At 29.6% G+C, this 26,602-nt stretch overlaps 1 protein-coding gene and 1 long non-coding RNA gene across 3 annotated transcripts in view; one reads left to right on the forward strand and one right to left on the reverse strand.

Moving 5' to 3' along the window:
* The first annotated feature begins 2,839 nt into the window (after nt 1-2,839).
* On the forward strand, nt 2,840-26,037 carry LOC143243057 (uncharacterized). The gene is made up of 5 exons (XR_013023814.1): nt 2,840-4,261; nt 9,059-9,130; nt 14,032-14,114; nt 16,302-16,379; nt 25,599-26,037. It is a non-coding gene; the product is annotated as an uncharacterized LOC143243057 (long non-coding RNA).
* LOC143243053 (histone-lysine N-methyltransferase SETMAR-like) overlaps nt 19,408-26,602 on the reverse strand; it is a 35,702-nt gene continuing 28,507 nt past the window's right edge. For both annotated transcript variants that reach the window (XR_013023811.1, XR_013023809.1), the window contains one exon: nt 19,408-19,988. The gene's annotated coding sequence lies outside the window, so the exon portion shown is untranslated. The remainder of the gene's footprint in view (nt 19,989-26,602) is intronic.

Consider the following 26,602-nt stretch of genomic DNA (forward strand, 5'->3'; position numbering starts at 1 on the left):
AAGGTACTATCATATTCATGATGATAAGAGGTAAAATGCAGTGCATAAGAAGTTTGAGGTAACTAGATACAGTTGCATAATACGATAACTTATTATGGAGGACTCCAGAAACTGGATTTAACTAGTCTGTATAAAATGGATCTTTAAAACTTTAAAATTGATTTTGAGATTAGAATCTCACAGTATTATTGAAAAAAAAAATGTTATAGAAGCTGAAATACAAAGTGTAACAAACAAAACAAACGTTGGATGGGTTGCTTTTCATTTTTTTTTAATGATAATTTATGGTAATTTTTTTCACTAATTAAGCCACCCAGCAATCAATATTAGAGACATGACATAGGTTTGGTAAAGCTGTACATGAAACTGTTATGGAAAGTCTTTCGATGACCTAAGTCTTTTACTACATATCAGTTAAAGTAAATACTTGCGTGTTTTTTTAACGCATAAGCCATACAGTAGTAAAACTGTATTAAGTTTACTAACAGTAGAGTTAGTACTGTATTTACTTGGGAGTGCTAATGCCAAATTACATCTCATCAGACGAAACATGACTTACAACATGTTTGACTAAACATTAATAAACTGAATCTTGAAAATATCAAAATCAATTTAAAAAAAAAAAACTACAGCATAAGTTCTTAAGTCTCAGAATGAGCCAACTGTCATAGAAAATGTTCTTACATGAAATTAGTACAATAAATATCTATTTTAACTAAAAACTTACAGAACACCCATTTCCACCACTGTGTTAATGAACTGCCTCCTACCACAATTATAGCTAACTGTAAAGAGAGTTCAAACAAACACCTCCTGTTCTACACTAGAAGGAAATGTAGAAAAACAGTTTCAAAATTACTGTTATATCACTTTATAAAATATCTCAGAAAGGACACAAGACTGAAAAGTACAATAAGGTGGTAAGTGAGTTTAGAGCTCTAATAACTTGTCCAGAACCAAATGTCCAAAAAATAATAATGTTTCAAACCTAAAACGTTAAAGAATGTGTGTGAATAACATGAAAAACTTTGATTGATTCTTCATTGTTTAACTTTCTCATCTACAGGCTCAATCCCAAGAACTGACCTAATAATTATTCTGTGCTTGTTATAGTATTACAATATTCATACCTATTCTGTGCTTGTTATAGTGTTACAATGTATTCATAATTATTCTGTGCTTGTTATAGTATTACAATGTATTCATAATTATTCTGTACTTGTTATAGTGTTACAATGTATTCATAATTATTCTGTGCTTGTTATAGTGTTACAATGTATTCATAATTATTCTGTGCTTGTTATAGTATAACAGTGTGTTCATAATTATTCTGTGCTTGTTATAGTATTACAATGTATTATATAATTATTCCATGCTTGTTATGAGTGTTACAATGTGCAGCCATAATTATTCTGTGCTTGTTATAAAATTACAGTAATGTATTCATAATTATTCTGTGCTTGTTATAGTATTACAATGTATTCATAATTATTCTGTGCTTGTTATAGTATTACAATGTATTCATAATTATTCTGTGTGCTTGTTATAGTATTACAATGTATTCATAATTATTCTGTGCTTGTTATAGTGCATTACAATGTATTCATAATTAGTCTGTGCTTGTTATAGTATTACAATGTGTTCATAATTATTCTGTGCTTGTTATAGTATTACAATGTGTTCATAATTATTCTGTGCTTGTTATAGTATTACAATGTATTCATAATTAATCTGTGCTTGTTATAGTATTACAATGTATTCATAATTAGTCTGTGCTTGTTATAGTATTACAATGTATTCATAATTATTCTGTGCTTGTTATAGTATTACAATGTGTTCATAATTATTCTGTGCTTGTTATAGTATTACAATGTTTCATAATTATTCTGTGCTTGTTATAGTATTACAATGTATTCATAATTATTCTGTGCTTGTTATAGTATTACAATGTATTCATAATTATTCTGTGCTTGTTATAGTATTACAATGTATTCATAATTATTCTGTGCTTGTTATAGTATTACAATGTATTCATAATTATTCTGTGCTTGTTATAGTATTACAATGTATTCATAATTATTCTGTGCTTGTTATAGTATTACAATGTATTCATAATTCTGTGCTTGTTATAGTATTACAATGTATTCATAATTAGTCTGTGCTTGTTATAGTATTACAATGTATTCATAATTAGTCTGTGCTTGTTATAGTATTACAATGTATTCATAATTATTCTGTGCTTGTTATAGTATTACAATGTATTCATAATTATTCTGTGCTTGTTATAGTATTACAAATGTATTCATAATTATTCTGTGCTTGTTATAGTATTACAATGTATTCATAATTATTCTGTGCTTGTTATAGTATTACAATGTATTCATAATTATTCTGTGCTTGTTATAGTATTACAATGTATTCATAATTATTCTGTGCTTGTTATAGTATTACAATGTATTCATAATTATTCTGTGCTTGTTATAGTATTACAATGTATTCATAATTATTCTGTGCTTGTTATAGTATTACAATGTATTCATAATTATTCTGTGCTTGTTATAGTATTACAATGTATTCATAATTATTCTGTGCTTGTTATAGTATTACAATGTATTCATAATTATTCTGTGCTTGTTATAGTATTACAATGTATTCATAATTATTCTGTGCTTGTTATAGTATTACAATGTATTCATAATTATTCTGTGCTTGTTATAGTATTACAATGTATTCATAATTCTGTGCTTGTTATAGTATTACAATGTATTCATAATTATTCTGTGCTTGTTATAGTATTACAATGTATTCATAATTATTCTGTGCTTGTTATAGTATTACAATGTATTCATAATTATTCTGTGCTTGTTATAGTATTACAATGTATTCATAATTATTCTGTGCTTGTTATAGTATTACAATGTATTCATATCATTTTGACAGGCTTTAAGTAAACACAAGTTTTTTGCACACCAAAGATAATATTTTTTAATGGAGTATTTTTACTAAAAATGTATCTACTAATACTTACATATGTATAAATATATAAATAGAGAATTTCTGTATACCAGTCTGAGTGTTCATTTCTATGTTTGGATTAAAAATCCCTTTTTTTAGTCTCAAAAATTACAAACTGATACATGTAGTTATAAAAAAAATAAGGAAAAAGTAACATACACTGGTACATATAGCTCTATAAGAAATACAAAACAACATACACTGGTACATGTAGCTCTATAATAAATAAAAAACAACATACACTGGTACATGTAGCTCTATAATAAATAAAAAACAACATACACTGATACATGTAGCTCTATAAGAAATAAAAAACAACATACACTGGTACATGTAGCTCTATAATAAATAAAAAACAACTTACACTGGTACATGTAGCTCTATAAGAAATAAAAAAACAATATACACTGGTACATGTAGCTCTATAAGAAATAAAAAACAACTTACACTGGTACATGTAGCTCTATAATAAATAAAAAAACATACACTGGCAAATGTAGCTCTATAAGAAATAAAAAACAACTTACACTGGTACATGTAGCTCTATAAGAAATAAAAAAACAACATACACTGGTACATTAGCTCTATAAGAAATAAAAAACAACTTACACTGGTACATGTAGCTCTATAAGAAATAAAAAACAACATACACTGGTACATGTAGGTCTATGAGAAATAAAAAAACAACAGACTGATATCAATAACAATATCCTGACATTATACCACTTCAAGATCAATAACAGTATCCTGACATTATATCACTTCAAGATCAATAACAATATCCTGACATTATACCACTTCAAGGTCAATAACAATATCGTGACATTATACCACTTCAATATCAATAACAGTATCCTGACATTATATCACTTCAAGATCAATAACAATATCCTTACATTATACCACTTCAAGATCAATAACAATATCCTTACATTATACCACTTCAAGATCAATAAACAATTTGTTTTTAATATATATCTTTGACTAATTAGCTCGATCTCAAGACGGTTTTTATTCATTGGTTAAAACATGAGGTTACATCTTATGTGACCCCGTATTTTTCATAATATTGTGTATTGATATGTGAACCTTAACACTAGGAGAAACTTCTGTCAGTTTAATAAAACATACACTCTCAAAATCAAATATTTCTGCCTACATTTGTTTCTAAATTAGCGAGAGCTATGCCTGAACTTAATGGAGCTCCACGTGTGGTCATTTGGGTCATCTGTCGAGCAATAAAAGTGTAAGAAAAAAGTTCATGTTTTTGGTTTAAATCTAATTTCACACAGATTTTACGCTGAGTTAGTTTGTCGGTAAATAATTTGACTTAAGTTTAAGTAATGATAATTTCCCACTGTTGTTCTTTTAGTCAGTTCAAGAGACTTAAGAATTATAGTCAGATTGTTGTGGTTATACATACATTGACATACCAGAGAAATGATTAATAAATATTCTGTCAGACAGTTTCCGTTTTTGTAAACAGGAATCAAATTCTAACTATTGCAGTCCATCTGAGTTTTCATCTGTGTGTTGAGGAACAGTACTGTGTTATACGTTAAACAATTCTTCTTAAACTTGTTGTTATTTGTTGTTAAGCACAAAGCTACACAAGGGGCTATCTGTGCTCTGCCCACCAAGGGGATGGAAACCAAGATTTTAGCAGTATAAACCCACAGAAATACAGCTGTGCCACTGGGGGCTCCTCTTAAATTATTTCAACATCTGTGAATATTTTTATTAGGTTATTGTATGTTATGTCCTATATTACCTTGTGCATAGAGAATGCTTTATGGCTGCCAACTGTAACAGAAATACTTCCAAAAACTTGTGATTCAATTTTCTGATTGATTAACTGCACAGAGAATGTGAACTGTGAGAACCATTCTGGTGGGCAAGTACTTGATGTCTGGTCTATTGTTCCTGTTTATTGTAGATTCTGCTGATTTTAATACATATTTTCTTAAAGCCAAGCCATCCATCATCAGCATATTTACCAGTGAATTTCTTTTTTTCTACTGTCAATTCCTGATACATACATTTTACTTTTGAGAAGCCAGCAATCATAGGCTGAGTGATCAGTTATTTCTAGAATTACCCCTCAGTTTTTTGTTGTGTAATAGCTTGGCTTTTACACTTTGTCCACCTTTGGGCTCACTTTACATAATACTACTGAGTTTCACAAATTTCCTACAGGAGCATTATTTGTGATTCAAAAATCAGAACTGTATATTTTCAACTAAAATCTGAAGGCATTCACATGGAGAATGCGCTCACTAGGTCTGCAGCTTCAGCCACTGTATGGACATATGGAATTCCCAGTCCTATTCTGAAGTCATTATCTCCCATGACTTTCTTTTTATTTTGGTAATCTATTCATTTGGCTGCTGTTGATTCAGTACTGATTTCTTCAATATCTGATTACTTGCTGAGTGAGCTCAACCTTCTTCTTTACATTTTGACATATGGAGCTACTGAATTCTGTCATTATTCATGAGGTTCTGTATGTTTTGAGGTCTTATGCATGCTTTGTTTATGTTTCATTTTATAGATTCTGCCAAATCAGTAGAAGATACCATGTGATCATAATTTTCTTTTATTTCTTTATCTTCATTGCTTTAGCTCTTGCCTTCCTGTTGGCTTTGATGTTTCCCCATAATTTTGGATATCCATCTTTCTCCACACTGCTTATACTACATCTTTCACAAATGAATTTCTATCTTGGTGTTGCAGTTGAGGATATTTTCACTATTTTCAGTATCTGGTTTCCACATCATTAATTCTGAGATGGTGACAATTCCATTGAATTTCACAGTTGGGCAAAGAATATACATGACCCAAAAGTGGTGTGGTTTTACTTTTCTGATCTTTTGATCTGAATATCTTTTTTCCAGATGTATCATTTGGATACTTTTGGAAGGTATTTGTCATTTTCTCATGCCAGTCCCTCTTCCTTATCAACATGGGATTCTCATTAATCTTTTGTGAGGAAGTAAGTACTGTATCAAAAGCTATTATTTTCATATACAGAAAATGTATTTATGATAGGTAATATCCTCTTTTCACACTTCTCTAGTGCTGTCATGTTTTGCCAAACTTTGAAGTGATAGTTCAGTAGAGGAGTGTAGAGGGAGTCACATGAGCATGCCATGCTTATATTGGTGAGGAGGTGATGCATGATTATTTGCATGAGCAACATGATCTAATATTACAGTTCCAATAGGGGGAATCAGAAGACTTGTGGCATGTGTAAAGAAGAAGTTTGTATATAGGGACAGCACTGAATCAGAATAGATAGTCTTGTGACTGGATGTCAGTGTCTATCATAAATACATTTTCAGTATAGGAATATTATAACTATTCTCAGTAGAACCTTTTTTGTTGTAAAATGCAACACTTTGTTACTGAGCTGCAAAATATTACCATTTGGACCTTGCAGTGACATCATAAGGTTGTTGAGCTGAGTAAAAATATTAGCTTGATAGCACAGTGCTATAAGCCACTTTTCATCCATAAAATGTACTACTAATGTAGGGCTACAGTCTAATAGAAAAATACAAAATTATTTTTTCATTTGTATAATGTAACTGAATACTTTCCTTTTAGACAACCAGCACACCTCTGTATGTATCAGAAGTCATTGTAGACGGATCACATTTCTACAACAAATAATGGAAAGCCACCTGCTGTCAAAAGTCAAAGCTATTTGTTTCTTAGAATTTACATACTTTCAGGGACTTTTAGCACTTTTTTTGCTTCAGGTTGCATAGTTTTAGGTGTGTAACCTCTCTATCTCTATTTTTCAGCATACAATTAACCTCTGCTTGTTCCATGACTGGCCCAGTTTTCCCATGTTTTTGCTGCTATATTACTCACTAGCAGTGAAGTTCAGCCAGCAGTTTTCAAACTTGTTCATTTTTAAATTTGTTCAGATGTAATATATGTGCTCTCATAGTCCTGGTTACAAATCCCTCCCTTCACTAACCACCAATCCCCCACCCTGGGGCCACACATCACAGTTTGAACACCATGGTTCTTGCTTCCTGTTATTGGTTATCCATTCTTTTCACAATCAATGGCTGTGTGCTCCTTAGAAATATAAAATCTATCTGAAATGTGCTTTCAGATGAGTAGATGTTAGCTTTGTGCTGCATGTTTGCTGCCTCATTGTACATTAATATAGGTGACATAGATTTTGGGCTTTGTTGTTCATTCGTGTATTTGTCTTACATACATGCCCACACCTTGTGTGTCAGTGGTAAATTTTGTAACTTACAATGTTTAAAATTGGATTTTGATACCTATAATGGACAGAGCACAGATAACTCATTTTATAACAACCTCATTATCATATGCTGAATCTACAAGAATGAATTTGCCTTGACATCTGTGAGTGTAAAGCAAACAATTGTCTTGCAGTTAACTGTATCTAAAACACTGGTCTTTGTAAAGACTTCTATAAAAACTCAGAAATATAAGTGAGGTATGAAGAAAAGTACCTGTTTTTATAACACCACTGTTTATAAATGTATCAATAATGATAAACAGAAAACTTACTCTGTGTACATGGCATTTATGTCACCATATGTACTTCATAAAGGTTTTATGAAGAAGGTATTCAGTACTGTTTATGTATTATCAAATATTGGAAGTATAGTTGTAACATGCTTTGATAGAAGATCATACATTTAATTCTTATATTGACTGATTTAGCCACATCCATCTAACATGCTTTGATAGAAGATCATACATTTAATTCTTATATTGACTGATTTAGCCACATCCATCTAACATGCTTTGATAGAAGATCATACATTTAATTCATATATTGACTGATTTAGCCACATCCATCTAACATGCTTTGATAGAAGATCATACATTTAATTCTTATATTGACTGATTTAGCCACATCCATCTAACATGCTTTGATAGAAGATCATACATTTAATTCATATATTGACTGATTTAGCCACATCCATCTAACATGCTTATATACATTGTTTGTAATCTTTATTGTTTTGACTGTCCCATAAATTAATGGGAGCATTACATATAGCACAGTGAATAAGAGTTTATTGTTGACACCCTTATATATTATGAGTTTGTTTTATAAATAAATCATTGTTTGTAATCTTTATTGTTTTGACTGTCCCATAAATTAATGGGAGTATTACATATAGCACAGTGAATAAGAGTTTATTATTGACACCCTTATATATTATGAGTTTGTTTTATAAATAAATCATTGTTTGTAATTGTATTTGATGATGAGTAATATGATGTCTTTTCCTACAATTTATGACTATTGTATAAATAAATAAAATTAACTTTAGTAAAACTATTCTTATAGCAGTTTTCAAACATAGAAATGCTACAACTAAGTAACTTACTAAGTAATCACATAGACAATTTATAATAGACAGGGTAACTTTGTTTCACAATTTATGGAGGAGAAAGAATGGAATAAACTAGTACTTTCTAGGCATGTGATCATTAATGCAGTGGATGTCAATGTTACACGTTGTAGCGTGAATCAGTTTGGCATTGTTAAATAAAATTTGATTGGCTGTATAATAGTTCTGGTTACTTACCATAAAGTAATATCTTTTTTTATGAAAGGGTAGAGTTTTATGGGGTTTTTTTCCACACTTTATTTTGTCCAATATTTAATAAAACTCATAAAACTACTTTCATTTAAAGAGTGTGGGATTAATCTGTGAACTTGATTGGGCTCATCACGAATGCTTAAGGAAGATGTGTAGCTGCTTATAATCATCTACAAGAACTAATGTAGTGTGTTATAAAGAATAGCATGATTATAAAATGAATCATTTTGACTGATTAAAAAGTACAATAAACAGTAAATGAATTTTATGAATGAACTATGCATGTATTGTTATAAGAAATTGAAAAAGACCATGGAAAATTAAGAATATGAGTTCTGTATGTTAGTTTGAATTTAAGTGCTTTATATGTTGAACATAATGTGGGATGGCATAATAAAATAGTGTGTATATACATGTATTTTTTGTACATTTGTCAGGTTGTTAACCTAGTCCTAGATGATCTGTTAGGGAACAAAGACTTTGCATATGGAATTCTAGATGTGTTGTGGGTAAGTTGAATATGTTTTTGATTATAGATTGAATCCAAATTGTAAAGTTTCTGGTGTAGTACAGTACTTCTTCTTACATGTATAACTATTTTCATTCAGTGCTGCCTTCTGTGTGCAGAAATGTTTGTCATGCCATAATCCTTGAACTTCCATGTGGCTCAACTGTGTCTGGCATGTTAGTTGTCATGTAAACTCCCAATAGGAGTGTGACACACCCTCCTGACTCCCTTTACAATGAACTGTTACTTCTTATTAGACAGTGATTGAGTGCAGATGTTTTCAGTTGTTAACTCTTTTCCTTCAAGTATTAATTCCATTTCTTTTGTGAAGTAATGATTAACTTGATTTGCTACAGTTAATTGTTTCTGTAGTCGTTTGCAGAGATAATTTACCTTTGTTTATTAATTTTGTTTTCTCTTTTTGAATTCTTCATGGTTTAATATGACTTCTTAAGTTTGTTTTACAATTTCTGAAATTATTATTGTTGCTTTGAGCACCATTACTGTTTTCAGGTCTGAGTGTCTCAACTGAGGGTTTCCTAGTTGTAAACTGTTGGGAGATTGGTTGTTATAAGAGGTGTCTTTTTTCTCCTAACAGTGTTTGTTTTTTTCCTGCAATGCAAAACGCCACACTGGTACGTCCCTTCACACCATCATTTGAGTGTTGGACTGTTGTATGTGTGGGTGGTTGTGGATTTGCTCTTTTGCTTCTTTTAGTAGATTGGTTAGGCATGTGTATAATACTGTTCTACTAACCTTGAGATAAAGATGGTGGGGATCCTCCTCCAATCACAAGTCAGAAATAGTAATCCTGATGCTGCTTGGGTTTGGACTGGAGTTGATGAGCCACTTGCCTTAGCGACTCAACACATTTTGAGCACATTCCTCACATATCTGATTGTAGATGGTTCTTGTCTAGTCTTTCTTCATGGGGACTGAGATTCCAGTGTATTGTTGTTTGGATTCAAACTCACTTAGTGTTTCTTTCTTTCTTTCCCATTTGATTGTGCTCTTCTCACTTTCCACCCATATATGTGACACCTGTTTCCACACTTTGCATAGTGTATACCTGGTACAGAAGTGGTGTGGTTTCCCATGTGTGTTCCTTGTTGGGATCACACTTATGGTGTCTGTCATATGCTTTTGAAGGATACTTATTTCTATCATTGTCACTGGACTCTCTGCCTATTCTAGTTACACATTTTAGTGGAAGTAATGCATGGGTACAACATTGGGTGTAGAATATACCTGTAACAGAAGTTGTGTGGTCTCCTACATAGGATCTTCTACTTTGAGGATCTCCTGTTTTTTTGCATGTTCTTCAGAAGCTTATGATGGATGCTTCTTTTTTTCTTGTATCAGTCAAGAAAAATTACTTGTTGAGTGTGAGATTCTAGCTGTATATGTGAGAAGAATATATTGAAAATATATATCCTATAGATACTTGATTGTGTGGTTTGTGAAAGTTGAAGACTTGTGGCATGCAAAGAATTTTGCATATAGAGGGTAGCACTGAACCATATTGCTATATTTGAGAGAGGAGATAAATACCTATCGCAAATATATTTTCATTACAGGAAATGTATAACTTGGAAGAAATAGTTTATTGCAGATTTGTTTACCTAACTCTAAAACCAGTTATGAATTAATGTCACATTACTCAAACCTTCTGAATTTTTCTTGTTGCTTAAATTGAGTACTGTTACATCATAATGTCTCAAATTAATGCAAGTATGTTTGTAAAAGTGAAGTTAGATTGACTTTTGGTTTAAGTCATAATGGACAATTTCTAAAGTGAGTTTCACAGCTTGTAATAACAGATATAGAGAAGAAATAAATTGTCTTATTGAATGGCATTCTGAAGTTATTGAATCTGTCTTGTGGACTTTGATGAAAAGGAGAATTATTTAATCCTTTAGCTACTGGCTCGGTATTATATACGACTTCACCTTCAAATTTGCACATGTTAAGTATTTGAACTATAACTTTTGTTATTGCATGTGTATCTTCACAAAATGTGGTAGACTTTACTAAATATTACAAGTATTTTGTATACAAAAAATCAAACTTTTAATGAAATATCTTTACTAAAGATTTGCTTGTGAAAATAGGGTGCAAAGTGATTTCATGTTATGACTGAAAAAACTACTCTTCATTGCCAAAATCTCAAATCTTTTGCATAATCTCTTAAAACCTCCTAAATACATCTCAAACGTGATGTCATTGTGTTTGTTGCCTTACATTCAAAATTTTATTGAACTACTATTTTATGAATTTAGGTCAATAAATTTGGAATCACATTGTAGATTATAATTCAAACTTTAATACTATGTACATACATAAGTTAATTTCTTAATTTAAAGGTTAAATATTTAAAGAACCTGAATATAGATTTCAGTGAGTCGTGTAGTATTTTCAATGCAGCATTGGTTAAAATCAGATGACTGTGATCCCAAAATACTAAGTCTATAGTTTCATACTAATTAGAAACTCAAATTATTAATATTATCAGGCTAGAATGAAAAATGAGAACCTTATATCTTTTTATTTTGCTGAGATACGACTTGCATACTGAATCAAACCTAGTGGCTTCTTTCACCATATGGTTCGTTATGTACACTTACTTCAAAATGATATGTGAATAACCAATCAAAAGTTTAGAATATCCTCCAGAGTAGTTTACTCAGCTCTTTTAATCTGTAAAAAAGCTGCCACATTCTTTCAAACCAAAATTTCAAGAAGATAGGTTGTGTCTTTAGTCTGATTGAAATTTCATATTTTACTAAATCTAAATAAATTTTAGGTACTAAGCTTAATAAATTACAGTTAAATTCTATGGTATCAGTTTAGTTATTTATGATGTTTTGGTAATTTAACTGTATATATATATATATATGTGTGTGTGTGTGTGTGTAGAAAACCTGAAAAAAATTTTGTTTGATATCCTTCATATGCAAAATTTTAAAAGACTTAGAGCAGCAACTGAGTACAAAAATTGTAGCAAGAAGAGATAATTGTTTGCTTTACTTCTTTATTTTTTATCATTCAATATTTAAGAAAAATAAGCTCCATAACTTATTTCTAAATAGTAATTAGTTATGAGTATAATGTACAATAATTGAAATGTGACTGTATTATAAAATATTAGTCCACTAAAATGCAGCCAAGACAGGAAAGACTAAAGGTCAGTTTTATATTACTGTCTTTTTGTGTTATAATATGTAGTCATTCTAGCATGAAAAACTTCATTTACATTTATTTCCAAAGTTTTTATGATGGTTGCGAGGTTGGTCAAATGACAGATCACACATAATTAGAGTAGAGAAAATAACATAAAACAATGTCTCGCTGAAAATAAGTGTTTGAAAGTACTTAGGAGGTTTTAGAGATTGTGAAAATAATATCTGAGATTTTTAAACAAAGAATAATTTTTTTTAATCATAACATGAAATCAGTTTGCACTCAGATTCACAAAGAATCTTTAATAAAAATTAAAAAATCTGATATCTTTGTACACAAAATATTTGTAATCTTTACCAAATTTTGTGAAGATACATGCTGCATCAAAAGTTATAGTGCAAATACTTAATGTGTGCAGTTGTATAGATGAACTTGTATATCACACTGAACCCATAGCAAAATGGTTAACCTGATGTGAATAATAATATTCAGTGGTAAGGTTTCTGCTTTTTAAGTTAGATGCGTGTTTTATACTAAGTAAGTATTAGTGCTATGTAGAGATACACTCTAGATATTTATGTTAGGATATGTATACGTATTTTTTTTTGTTGTTGTTGTGTGTGGTGGGAAGAAACTTGCTCGGTATGTAACTTTTCATTTGTATGCTTTCTAATATACTGAGATTCTCTTTTTTATTTTCCGCAAAAAAATGTTATGTGAGTGATTTTTAATAGTTACTGTTGATATCTTTCCTTGCATGTGTAGGACCACCAGCCTGTCTACATATAAATAAAGATTAATACTTGATAGTCAAGTAAAATAAAATCAGTAGGAAAAACTGCATTAAAAACAAACCCAAATAAAAATAAAAAATGCTGCAGTTTATCTTGCTTACACTCAAGTGTTAGTACCTTATTATTATTATTACATTTTCTTTACTTTGAGAGCAGTCACCTTCCCACAACAGTTTGCAGGTAGTAAGGATGATACAGATGTGAGACATTATGGGCTTGAGTACTCACATCTTGCTCTCCTAATTTTATTTATTTTGATTATTTTATTATTATTTATTTATGTATTTCTTTTGTGAAACTCACAGTTGAGTTTGAAACTGACAATTCATTTATCCCCATCACAGTGTGGGTCCTACTTTTTCAGTCACCTCTGAGACCTATGATACATTTTATATCCTATGTCTGTACCATAGGGATTCTTCTGATTTGTTCAGTTTTTTATATTTGTTTATTAGAAAATATATACTTACACACACACACAAACACTGGAATAAAAATATTTTATCAGATGTTTGTCAATGGTTGGTATTAAGTGTTATTAACTATTGTCAGCTGTATTTTCATATCCTATTAAATGAAATCTCAAAATGAAACATAACCACCTTGTCATATATTTATATTACAGTACTTTTGATAATATAGTATATATGTAATCCCCCAAAAGAACAGTGAATTAACAATGAGTGTTTTGTGATGAGAAACTCACTTGAATTTCACTTCTCAAAACTCTCTTTTTTTAACCTAAAGAAGGTTAAGGCTTAAGAAGGTTGAAATGTTGTTCTCTACTTTATTTTAATAAAAGTTTTAATACCCATACCAGCCATCTTAAGATAAATTTTAACAATGAGTGTGCTTATCTAACAGTTTAACTTCAATGGTTTTTACATGAACAAAATTTGTTATTTATCATATACATTTATTTTCTCAGATGGAGATGCTGGAGGTTCCTTGATTTATTCTTTGCTGATGTTAGCATTAGAAAACAATTGTCCAGTCCAGCTGCTTAGACAGGTATGTAACTGTGAACATTATAAAAAACCAGCTTTATGAATTGGGTTAATTTATACTTTAGATGGTATTTCTCTGTGTAGCTGTGTGTTGACAGCTGGGCCAAGAGAATTCTTCTTGATCAGTATTTAACTCATTAATGTTATTGTACAAATTGTAGAATTATTATGGGCAAAATATTGAACAGTGGTAGATGAAAACAAATTATTTGCAGTATTTTAAGGTTGTTTTTTGTGTGCAAAATAAATAAGAAATTAAGTATGAAATTTAAAATATGAACATGGTCACTTTTGATTAAAAGGATTTTTATTTTAAATTTAAATAGTCAAAGTAAATCATATATTGTCATAATTTATATTTCATTTTAATTATATACTGAATTTTACGATTTTGATCTTTTGAATAAAAATTTTAAATATTTTACTACTAAGAAGAGAATTAGACTATATACTATCATAATTTATATTTCATTTTTAATTATATACTGAATTTTACGATTTTGATATTTGAATAAAAATTTTAAATAATTTGCTACTAAGAAGAGAATTAATTTTATTTAAACATAATAAAATGGTGACAATGGTATTACTCTTTCTTATTCTAAGTAACTCCTATATTTGAAATATGCTTAATATAAATTAATTTAGTACATAAAGACAACATTATATTTTGTTTTTAAACTTTTGAAACTAAACATTTTCATTCTGAAATATATAAAATAAAAATAACGTTTTCTTCAGGTATTACACTTAATTCATCACAATATTAAATATAAATGTGAAGCCTATTTGATTTACTAATTGTCATTGAGTTATAGAAAATCCTATATGAATATAGCTTCTCTTTAGTTAGTAAAATACAAATCAAAATACTACATATAAGTTCATCATTTAATTAAAATTGTTTGAAAAGTGTAATTTTACTAATTCCTCCTTTTTGTATATTCTGGTTTGTAATCATTTTATTGTTCACTTTTGGATTGTATATTTTTTCTACATTGTTTATGTTCTCTTGTTTTCATTTAACACCAAGGATCAAACTTATGAGCAATGCATTTATGGAAAATACATTCTTTATGCACATAAATTAATAATAGTAACATGAAATGAATGTTCTTATTTTATGAAATTTACGTGCAAGAATGGTCATAGAACATATTGAATAATAACAACAAAGAATATGGTAATTAAATTATGATAAAAAAGTCATGCATAACTCTGATTTTGTAAGTCCTGTTTATAACTGTTTGAAATGTGCACAACAGATATCATGGATTAATGTTATAACAGGATTATTTCCACACATTCTTGGAAGGTCAGTGACATTGGAGTCAGTTATTGTTGTAACTAGAGAAAGGGGTTTGGTAGAGAAATACAAATTTTACTAATTGTAATCATAGTAATGGTAGATCTTAAAACAGCTTAACTTCTGTACCAACAGATGCTTTGAAATATTAATAGTAAAATATTTATTTCATCCTCAAAATTTAAACCAGACAGAGTGATACTTCTAGAACTTAAGAACATTTATGTGATGAACAGTTCATATTGTTTCTGTAATTAGTGTATATATTTTGAAGACAATCATAAAAACCTGTTGGTTTAATTGATTCTCAGGTTTTTAAGGCAAAAATGAAATTCAGAGTTATCAATCAAGTTAAAAACTTATTTTAATAAAACAACTTCTGTGTCATATTCTTATTGGAAAGTTCAAAGTTGAGCCATAGCACTGCCAATGGTGAGCTAGTTTGTGTTAATAATCTTTGTTTGTGTAATATTATACAACAAGTTTTTATAGTTGTCGAAATAACTTTTCATGTAATCAGTTTAAGTACAAGGTATTTATAATTTTGTTCATAAACTTGTGGGTCATCAGAAAGAAAAATTGTTGTTTAGAATGCTCTTTTACCAGGTTAATAATGACTACATCATGTTGTTGTTCCTTCCAATTTAAAAGTTGATAAGTTAAAAAAAATTCAAGCATAAATTACAAGTAGTCAAATTATAATCTTAACTGTGTGTGTTTATGGATTTTGACATTTGGGTCAGTTTTGAGTTGTTTAGATTAAAATAATATTGAAACATCCAATACTTTAGTATCAAATAAATAAATTTTGCTTTTACTCAGGTGCTCTAATTTGTATAATTTGTTATTAAATTTTTTTTAATTTGGATATAATTTTTACTACAGACTATGGTGTGTGCAAATCAGATCAAAATAGGCTTTATCTGCATTCTTTGACATTGGCAAGGAAACCTCGAGTATAATGTAAGAATTCTTTTTTGTAGTAGTATTAAAATTAGTGTTGATATGCAAGGTAGATTTTTAATTACTATACACAGGTATTTTATTGCAAATTCAATGTAGCTATAAGATGTTGCTTGTAGTATTACATCTCAGATTTTAGAGAAGTATTATTACTGTAAGTAATTACTCACAACAACTCGTTCCATAACTCAATGATCCTGTTAGAAAAATGAAATTACCTTAAATGTAATTCATTTGGTCCATTCCAAGACCTAATCTGTTCTCCTTTTAAGTTATCATCAGAGTATAGCTCAACAAAATAAGATGAAAGATCTTACCCTGCCCCTATAAAGTAATCCTTCCATCCCTGGAATAATCCTAGTTGAACACATTTCATTAAGTCAGTATCTTGGATAACAAGACCAAAATTGTTCACTTGGAATGCCAAGTGAGACTTAACATAAGGAGGTATCTTTTTAAATCGTTTAATTGTGATGTTTTAAAATACATCATAAATTATATTCGCTATATTTATAGCAACAAAGAAGTACTTTTTTGAATGGCTTGTGTGAATTGTTTTCTACCATGTAAAGACCTTTTTCTTTATTCATGCTTTGAGCTAGTTTCCATCTTTATTGAATGTGTGATCTAATTTAAGTCAAATGAATTATCCTGTACTTATTGTATTTAAATATCATTTAACAAACATTTGTTCAACTTACCATTTTACTTAGTTCATTCTGTAATACCTCAGAATCTTCAATACAGTTAGATGTACCCAAAGATTAATTTCACCAACAAATTAAGATAAATTGCTAATTATACACTTAAAAGATAACTCAAGCATTAATCCCTGAAGTACTTCTAGAAACTAAAACAGCACCAGTTGGTATAGAAATTCTGAACCACTCCAATAAATTTTCTCTCTGTTACATTCTATATGATTCCATTAAATGTGTAAAATTAAAATCTTCCATGATTATTGAATCAGTTTTCTTATCAGTAACAATTTTGATCTCATCATATAATATACCATATGTATTCAACATCGTGACCAGTGTTTTATATTTTCAATCCTAACAGGTTACAGTTCATGTCAGAAAAACACATTCATTCCTTTTAGTAATTGTCCCTATTACAACATCACATCCTAATGCAGCTGGCTGCCTCCATACTGCCTCTCAATTTGGCACTTGGATGTTAAGAGTTAAGATGTGTCCAGTTTTTTTTTTTTTTTTTTTATTGCTTGCATGAAACCTTTCAACATCAATTTTATTTGATACTGAATGATAAGAGTTATCAGTTTAGGCAGGAACTGTGAAGCCACACATGTGGCTGCTCATTCCAATGTATTGTTGTTAGGCCCAGTAAATCATTAACTTATTCGTTTTTTCAAATAGATCTGTTTGTTGTAGGTCTATTATTAGTGGTTTTGAGTAGACATTTTCGGTGTGTTCACTCACTGATGATATACATACATATATATCATAAAAAATAATAATTGTTTTTCTACATTGTATCAAATAAATCAACCTGTATCATGAACCTGTGTTTAGACCGAATATATGTCTGATGGTTTGTAAAAGGAACTCAATAGGCCTTTTCTTAAAATAGTCTTTGTCTGATTATTTTGGTACAGTTTGATAAAACACACTGATATCACTGCAGCAATCACCCCTTGTCAGCAGCTAGTTCAACCTTATCTTGAGAAAATGCAATCAGACAAGCCCATGACTCTTCTTCTGGGTGGTGATGTCCAAACCATGATGAAAATTGTGCTCATGTATCTTAGGATGGCTGGTTCGGGTGTTAAAACTTTTATTAAAATAAAGTAGAGAACAACGTTTAAACCTTCTTAGGTCATGTAAATAAATGTTTTAATATCCACAGGGGCTGCCTTGAGATACATTTTTTACTTCAAGTAAGTTTCTTGTCATCACAAAAAACTGCTCAATCTTGTTGTGAAACCAGATATATAGAAAACATTGAATACAAAGCTCAAATTGGATTGATATAAATTGCAGGAAGATGATCTCTTGGCTTATAATAAAATCAGCATTAGGTTTTCTTCAACAAGGCTTCTTTCTTAACTAGAACTAAGTGACAAGCACAAAAATGGTGTTCAGAATACAGTATAGAACAGAATTACTAGCAATGGCCAAGACGTTTTTGAAAAAGTGCTAATTATAATAAACTGTAGTAAGAGACAATATCTGCTTTTTCCCAGCAAGTCTTGCTGTTGTAAAGTGTTACATTTCTTAAAGGAAATTGAATAGGATTCTCAACTCCTTTGTTGAATTTGACAGAGTTAAAATAAACACTGATGAAATCACAAAACAGTTTACTCAGTTTCTTCACAATGAGTTCATGGCTAATTTCAGTACATTTAGTGATTTCAACTTGGAGAATAAAAGAGCAGATGCATTTTGGAAAAGCACTTTATAAAGTATCCAAATTTGTAGAGTGTGATGGAAGATTCTTTCTGTCTTGTCACATGGACAAACTAGTTTGGAGACTGGAATCTCAGTGAACTCCAAGGTGAGAATGTCCTAAGCAAAGGATACACACAACACAAAAACTAGTTTGTGATGCTAATAAGCATGCTGTAAGTCTAGATCATTCTGCAAATTATTATATTTGTGAAAGGGGTGAGAAAAGCATTTGGAAACAGAAAAGTTACAATTTAAACAAAAGTAAAAATTGGTAGAAAAGTGAGAAAACCTAGATTAACTGAAAAAAGAAAAAAACGATTGTACTTTGACATACAAATCCAAGAAGTCTCAAGTGATGAAAAATGTGAAACCTGCAGCAGTAGAGATGAAACTGAATCTATTCTGAAAGGTCATTAAGAGAAAAACCATGATTGGATCAAGTCAAAGAAGAAATGGAAATGTGACACAGACTGGGACATTGATCTTTTTGTGCATAGAATATTTATGTCAGTGAAAATTATTCCAAACATTTGTGAAATTGAAAACATGGCTTGGACAGTTGATGTTTTATTGATACATATAATATATTTTATTAAATAATTAGAAATACACCAAAATAGTTTCTGAATACTATCTTTATTTATTTTGCAAATTAAGCTCTTAACATTAATACTGTGTACTCATTTGTCAATTTAAAGCACAATTATAATCATATTGTTAAAATGGTAACCTTCATGACAGTGTGAATTCTGCTTTCCTGGCCCTTGAAACCCAAAAGAAAGTCTTTATAAAGTTCTGGAATTTGTTCTGCCAAGTTTTATCCATTGATAAAACTCATAATTCTTCATCCTCTGTTGTTTCCATTCTTATCCCTTCTCTTCTTTCTTATATTTGTCTAAGGCAATGTCAAACCTTTTAGGCAAAGTTACTGTCAAAAGGATTTATCACCCTCTCCCAAGATTTTATTTTCATCTGTTTCTCATATCCCGTAGCACTGGGGGATTTGGTCATCATTCTGTCCCATGTTTCTAGACCTTCCTGAGTTTATAGTGATGAATTTTCTCACTTCTCAGTGTTCTTTTTTGTTTGAAACTTTGGATGACCAAGATTGATGTTTCTTCATATTCCCATTTTTGCAGCATCCATATTTTGTTGTTAGTTGAGTTAAGAAAGTTGAAAATGACAGCAGGTAGAGTTACTAGTTTTGTCACAAATATAAATGGGAAGTAATTATAAATATCTGAAAATAAGTTGTCTAATAAAAAATTTATAATTACTGTTATAAGGTAAAAACCTGTCAAGTAACATAGAATTGAGAAAAATAAAGACAGCTGTATGTTTCACAAGTATTTGCAAAACAAACTTGTCTTTGCTTTTGTCAATTCTGTAATTATGGAGTTTCTCCAAACATTAATAGTTTCAGTTCTTAATCATATATTAAGTGATATGTTACTTCTTTACACATGTATACAAAATTTGACTTGTCATAGATTTTTGTATTAGCTATGGAAACATTTATTTAGTTATAGGCAGGTTATTAATTAACTATTGTGTTTTCTTTCTTTGAACATAGGGTGTATTCATTCATCTGTAAATCTGTTACTTTTGGTGGTTACTAGGTGTGTATAAATTTGATATATAATGTTTAGTAATTATTTGTATACTCTAGTTCTTATTAACAGATAAATAATTGTTTGAATTTATAATATTTAATATTTGTAATGAAAGACAAGGGGTATATATACTTTCACACTAACAACAAACTAATTTGCTATAAAAATTACATCAAGGTGCAGGAACATAAATTTAGCCAAAACCAGTTTATCAAATGTAAAGTGTGTAAGACAGAAAACATGTGAGCAGTGATACATCTGAATTTCAGTTTGTATTGAACAAACAACTGTGGGTAGTTTGCTACAAGACTGTTACAAGTATATATTTGGTGCATTAACATGTCTTAAGAAGCTCTGTTATGTTTTAAATAAAAATATAATTTCTAAGTTCTTGTTAGCTTACTGCCTTAAGGAAGTTTAACTGTTTTATTATAATTGCACAAAGCTGTTTTTTAGTAAAAGGTTTCAGTTTTTGTCATAAGCATTTGATAGCATGACAAGTGGTGAATATCAGTACGTAGATATAATATACTTTAAACTTGATGTTATTTCTTGAAACTTTGTAATAGAAAAAAATAGTTGAAAAATCATTTGTTTTCTTTAATTCATTCATAAAATCTAAATGGAAAATTGAAAAATGTGGCCATAAGAAAGAAAGAAACATATCAGGAATTTAAAATTTACTGAAAATACTATATCTTTCTTTTTCTCAAAATTAAGTTTTGTCAACTCTTAGTTTAGTTCAGCAACACTTTCACAATTAGCTTTTTTTCTCTGTTCAGAAGTCTGAAACAATATATGATACTAGGATGTATTTTATTAGAATAAGATATTTATGTTTGTTTATATACTAAGAAATAAAATTTTGATCACTTAAAATATTATTAGAAATAAAAATGAATCATGAAGCAAGGTGCTTAAGTTTAACTCTTTCAACCTGGCTATTGTTTACTATGGATGATGGAGAGTTTGTTATACCAGTTACTATGGCATGAAAACTTAGCCAATAATCTATATCTTAATAGTATGTAAGTTTTAAGTTCTAATTCTGTAAGGAAATATGTTTTGAAATATCCTGAATTCCCCTAGTGTTACACAGTAACATATTTTCTCTTTTTATGTAAAAGTCTATGGTTGGTCGTGGCTTAGTGGTTTGTGTAACACCAGTTAATGGCAGTTACGAAACAATGTTTCTCCAGACTTTGGGAACATAGTTGCACTCTAAGAATCATGGTCTCTACTTGGTCTTATATCAATAGACCATTAGTAGATACTGTGTATTAGCTGTCTTCTGTCATGTAAAAGTTAGGGACAGATAGTTTAGATAACCTCTGTTTAGCTTTCAAAAATATATAAATTAAAAATAAAATGAATAAGCAATGTCTATTAAAACCCTTTTTACAACTTTTAGTTAAAAGGTAGGAAACCAGTTGAGTCTTAATAAAAGTTATGTTTTCAGATTTTTAAAAAAAATGTCACCATTCTAGCTACTTGAGTTTTAAGAGATCATAGTCATTAATAAATGTATATGTATGTATCTTGTTGTACATAGTTAATTCTCTTGACTCAGTTGCAGTATTCATGCTGACATGTAGTTTACAGATTTAATACCATTCTTATCATGTTGGCCAGTTGTTAATGAATTCACTAGTTACATCCTGTTATCACAAAATCTGCTCCATACCTTTGCTTTGTACGTTTATTACAAGAGTATCAGTTGAAAAGAATAACCTGAAACTTTGCTGTTGACCAGCTGCTTTCCTCTTTATCTGTCAGTTTCAAAATTAGGGACATATATATTTGCTGTGCTTGAAAATGTTTAAGACTGGAACAACAATTTTTAATCTCCTCATCAAGACTTGAATTCTAAGTTTGATCTCAGTTTTTTGCAAATGTTAAATGCTTTTTCTGACTTTTGTCCTATAGGTAATATAGTTTAATTTTTTTGTTGGAACAAATGTTAAACAGCTTTTATTAAATTCAGGTACTCAATTTATAAATTGTACTCCTTTCCAGGCCAATTCAATTGAACAAAATTAAAATAAGGTAGCTGCTGTAGGATTTTAAAATCATACCCTTAACTGTATGTAAGAAAAATTAATTGTTAGTTTTACATACAAATGTTATCAGTGTTTGTTATTATTACCTGTTGTAACGTTTGTTATCAGTCACCTGTTGTAACATTTGTTATCAGTCACCTGTTGTAACGTGTTATTAACGTTTGTTATTAGTCACCTGTTGTAACGTTTATTATTAGTTACCTGCTGTAACGTTTGTTATCAGTCACCTGTTGTAACATTTGTTATTAGTGACCTGTTGTAACGTTTGTTATTAGTCACCTGTTGTAACCTTTGTTATTAGTCACCTGTTGTAACGTTTGTTATCAGTCACCTGTTGTAACAGTTTTGTTTTGTTATCAGTCACCTGTTGTAACATTTGTTATTAGTCACCTGTTGTAACGTTTATTATTAGTCACCTGTTGTAACATTTGTTATTAGTCACCTGTTGTAACATTTGTTATTAGTCACCTGTTGTAACATTTATTATTAGTTACCTGCTGTAACTAGATAATTTTAAAAATAATTATTATGTTGTGTAAATACTATTTATGTATTAATAATATTGAATAATTTTATAGTTGTTTCTGTTACAACTATCAGACAAAAGAGCTTACCACAAGTTTTGGAGAATCACTCATCTTCTGTGTAAAGACAATGTGATATTAACTACAATATTAATGATATTTGTGGTTAATTGTTTTCTGGGAAGGTTGTAGGCTCACAAGTAATATGATGGATAAATAGTTTAGAAAAATGTATTAAAAGGGTACATGTGGTTCATGGACACTTAGTAATTAGAGGATTAAAAATTATCATTTTTCTTAAATTATCCTTTCATTTATTTCACCTCATGGATAGGCCATTTGGCATAGTTTGTATTAAGATATGACAAACAGTGCAACAATATGATAATTTTGAGCTTTCTTAATATATCTTCACAATGCCTGGCAAAATTTTGTTAAAGATTACAAATAATTTGCAAACCGAAAATAATATTATTTTAATTAAAGGTTCTTTATTTTTGTATTCTAGTTATTTGCACTCAGATTTTGAATATTTTGAGTGTTATCATCAACATATTGTGCAATGAAATATTTAAAATTAAAAGTAGAAAAAATATACATACATTTTAACTTTTCATCAAAGGATGTTATATTCTTAATAGTAAGTTTTTACTTTGTCACAAAATTTAATATTTTGATGTTTTAGAATCCAAAGAAATTTATTTCTCTTTCCTTCCAGTGTCTCCTAAGTAGCTTGAACAAAGACTCTGTAAACAGAACAATTAATCTAGCTTCTCTCTGTGTACTTGCTATATCTAACTCACAGCTAGAAAATCTAACAGTTAAAACTTTGTGAAATTGTTCATCAAACTGAATTTTAAGATTTCTCCTTTAAGGGTTGTTTTTAAATAAAGAAATTAAAACATAGATAATATAAAACTTTGGACTAGAATGTAAACTGTGATACTAACTTCATTGATAATAAGATTGCTTTATTAATTTTGGAATGTTAGAACATAAATTTTTATGATGTGCACAGTATAAGGGTGCCTGTAATTATAAGGTTAATGTGTTTTAATATATTTATATTTAAGTTACACAAATTTCTGTAAAACTTTATGCTTCTGTTATGTAACAAAGAGAGGTTTGTGTTGGAGGCAGAAGATGTGATTTCTCATGACAGGTTAAGTCAGCTAAGTTTTAATATGCAGACACTAGTCTTTGTTAAGATAACATTAAATTTGTCAATAAAACCCTTAAAATGTTCAAGAACATATGCAGTGTGTACCACGTTTCACATTTACAATTCTATCAGCTTATGTTTTCATATGTGGTATAATTTGCTTTTAGGGGTGGGTGTATATATGCATAAATTTACACACACTACTATTTATATTTATAAGCAACACATTATTTTTAATAGGTTCAAAAACCATACGATTCAGATCTGTGGGTTGATTTTAACCTGGATGGTCAGAGTTTATCACTTTAGTGTGCAGACCTTAATTGGGATGAAGATGTGAGTTTTTTTGTGTAAAGTATTAATTTTTTAGTGTGAATTTCTTTAGTTTAATATAACAATCATGCAGTTTTACTAAGTGCATTATAAGTGTAAATGTGTGAATTCCTTTGTTATAAATATCTATTTGGATCTATGAATTTAATTTTGAATAAAATCACACCAGCCAACTTGTTTTTATTTTCACTTTCTAAAGTCTAAAGGTTTTGGTGTACTTATTACAAACTGCTTGGACATTCTGAGTTTAAATTTCCTCTCAAGTGATTCAACAACACATTTGGAAAAGGGAAAACAAATATTGAGAGCTTTTTTCATGTATACTTTTGTCACCCTATGATCTATTGAAGACTGCACTTGTTTTAATAAGTTCTAAATTGTTCAAGCATTTTTGTAGGTTTGTTCACTCATGTAGTTTTGTCAATGAATGCTTATTCTCAGTTATACAATGAGAATAACAACTACCCCATATTTCTTGAAAAGTTTAAATAAAAATTCTCAACTCCAGATTATGGAGCTTTTATTAAAGAAATTATAATTTCAAGCCTCTAAAAATGATTTAAAGCATCAACCCCTTCATATTTAACCATTAACAGTTTCTTGTTGTTTTTATTTGGTTGCTATTATTATTTTAAAAGATGCAATATTTGTACTTATCTTTGATCCTTTCTTTATAATATCTTCTCTTAAAAATATTGAATCTGTGTATGTATTATGTTTATTGTACCTATCATTATATTGTTACACTTAATAATGTTTATTTTTAAGTTAATCAGAATATTGTGATCCAACTGTTTCAGGTTTTAATGTTGGTGTTGGAGTTTTAAGGCAATACTGTAATGAAAGATGTATTTTGATATTACTGTGTTTTTAATATTTATTATAAAATTTTATTTCTGCTTGTTGAATCAGATGCAAAAACTTGATTTGTTTTGAAGCTGTTGACTAAATGTCCAGTATATCTTTGTTTTTTATAGAAACTAGAACATAAACTATTTATATATATATCTTTATGACTCATAACACACATTTGTCATGTATTGTAAAACTTATTACATTGTTGATGTACCCATGAAATAAAATATCTCTAATATTAAAATTAATCTTTTATATTAGGTGTCTAACTCTCAGAGCTTATGGGAAACTATCATGTTGGAGAAAAACAATGTTGTTTGCTGTAGAACTGCTTGTAAGTGTATCCTTTCAATATTAATTATATTAAAATTTTCCTAATGCTCAAAACTCCTTATGAACAACCACATTTAGGTTAACACATGTATCTAGTATTTTTACCTAAATATAATTTATATGTAAATTTGTATGCTCATTTAATAGGACCAATGCATTCCCAAGTGAGAACACAAGTTAAAATAGTTACTAAATTTGCTTTGAGCACAACATGACAGTTACTGAGAGAATACTTGCTATCATACACAAAACTGCTATTTCGCTCACATTTCAGTCTATCAGATTTACATGCCACTAGCCTTATGCTAAATCCTATCTAAAGTTGTGTGTTTAATGTGGACTATGAAGGTGCATGATGACATCATGAAACAATAGTTCTCCAACAAAGGAGGGCAACACAACATACATGTGCAGTAAATTCCCTATATGCTTGCACTCGTGATAACTTCATTCATTTCCTCAGCAGACCTGTTAAAACTTTTTTGAGTTGAATTGGATGAGATTTTTATTTCTTTATGAAACATTGATTTGCTTTTTTTTGGTTGTTGTTGTTGTTACAAAAACTTTAATTTTTGTCCTGAATTTTCAAGGAATAATTACTTCAAATATGTCTTGTATGGGCGATGTGTTATGCACACAAGTTTTATTTATACTTTGTTTATCATGGAATAGGTTACTACCATTGTACAGCATTTTGTGGGGAAGCTTGTTTATTGTGGAGGAGGTTGCTACCATTGTACAGCATTTTGTGGAATCCATCATGCATCATATTGCTTTCATTCTCTTCAACCTGTGTGTTGTGATCATCATGTTCTTTGCTCAATGATTATAATCCTTGTGATTATTTAATGCTTTCTACCTCACCTGACAGTAGGGTTCATGCTGATTCCTCTTTTGAATAGCTTTGCATATGTTCCCACATGCCTTGACCT

Source organism: Tachypleus tridentatus, unplaced genomic scaffold, assembly GCF_004210375.1.
Source record: "Tachypleus tridentatus isolate NWPU-2018 unplaced genomic scaffold, ASM421037v1 Hic_cluster_2, whole genome shotgun sequence".
Taxonomy (NCBI): domain Eukaryota; kingdom Metazoa; phylum Arthropoda; class Merostomata; order Xiphosura; family Limulidae; genus Tachypleus; species Tachypleus tridentatus.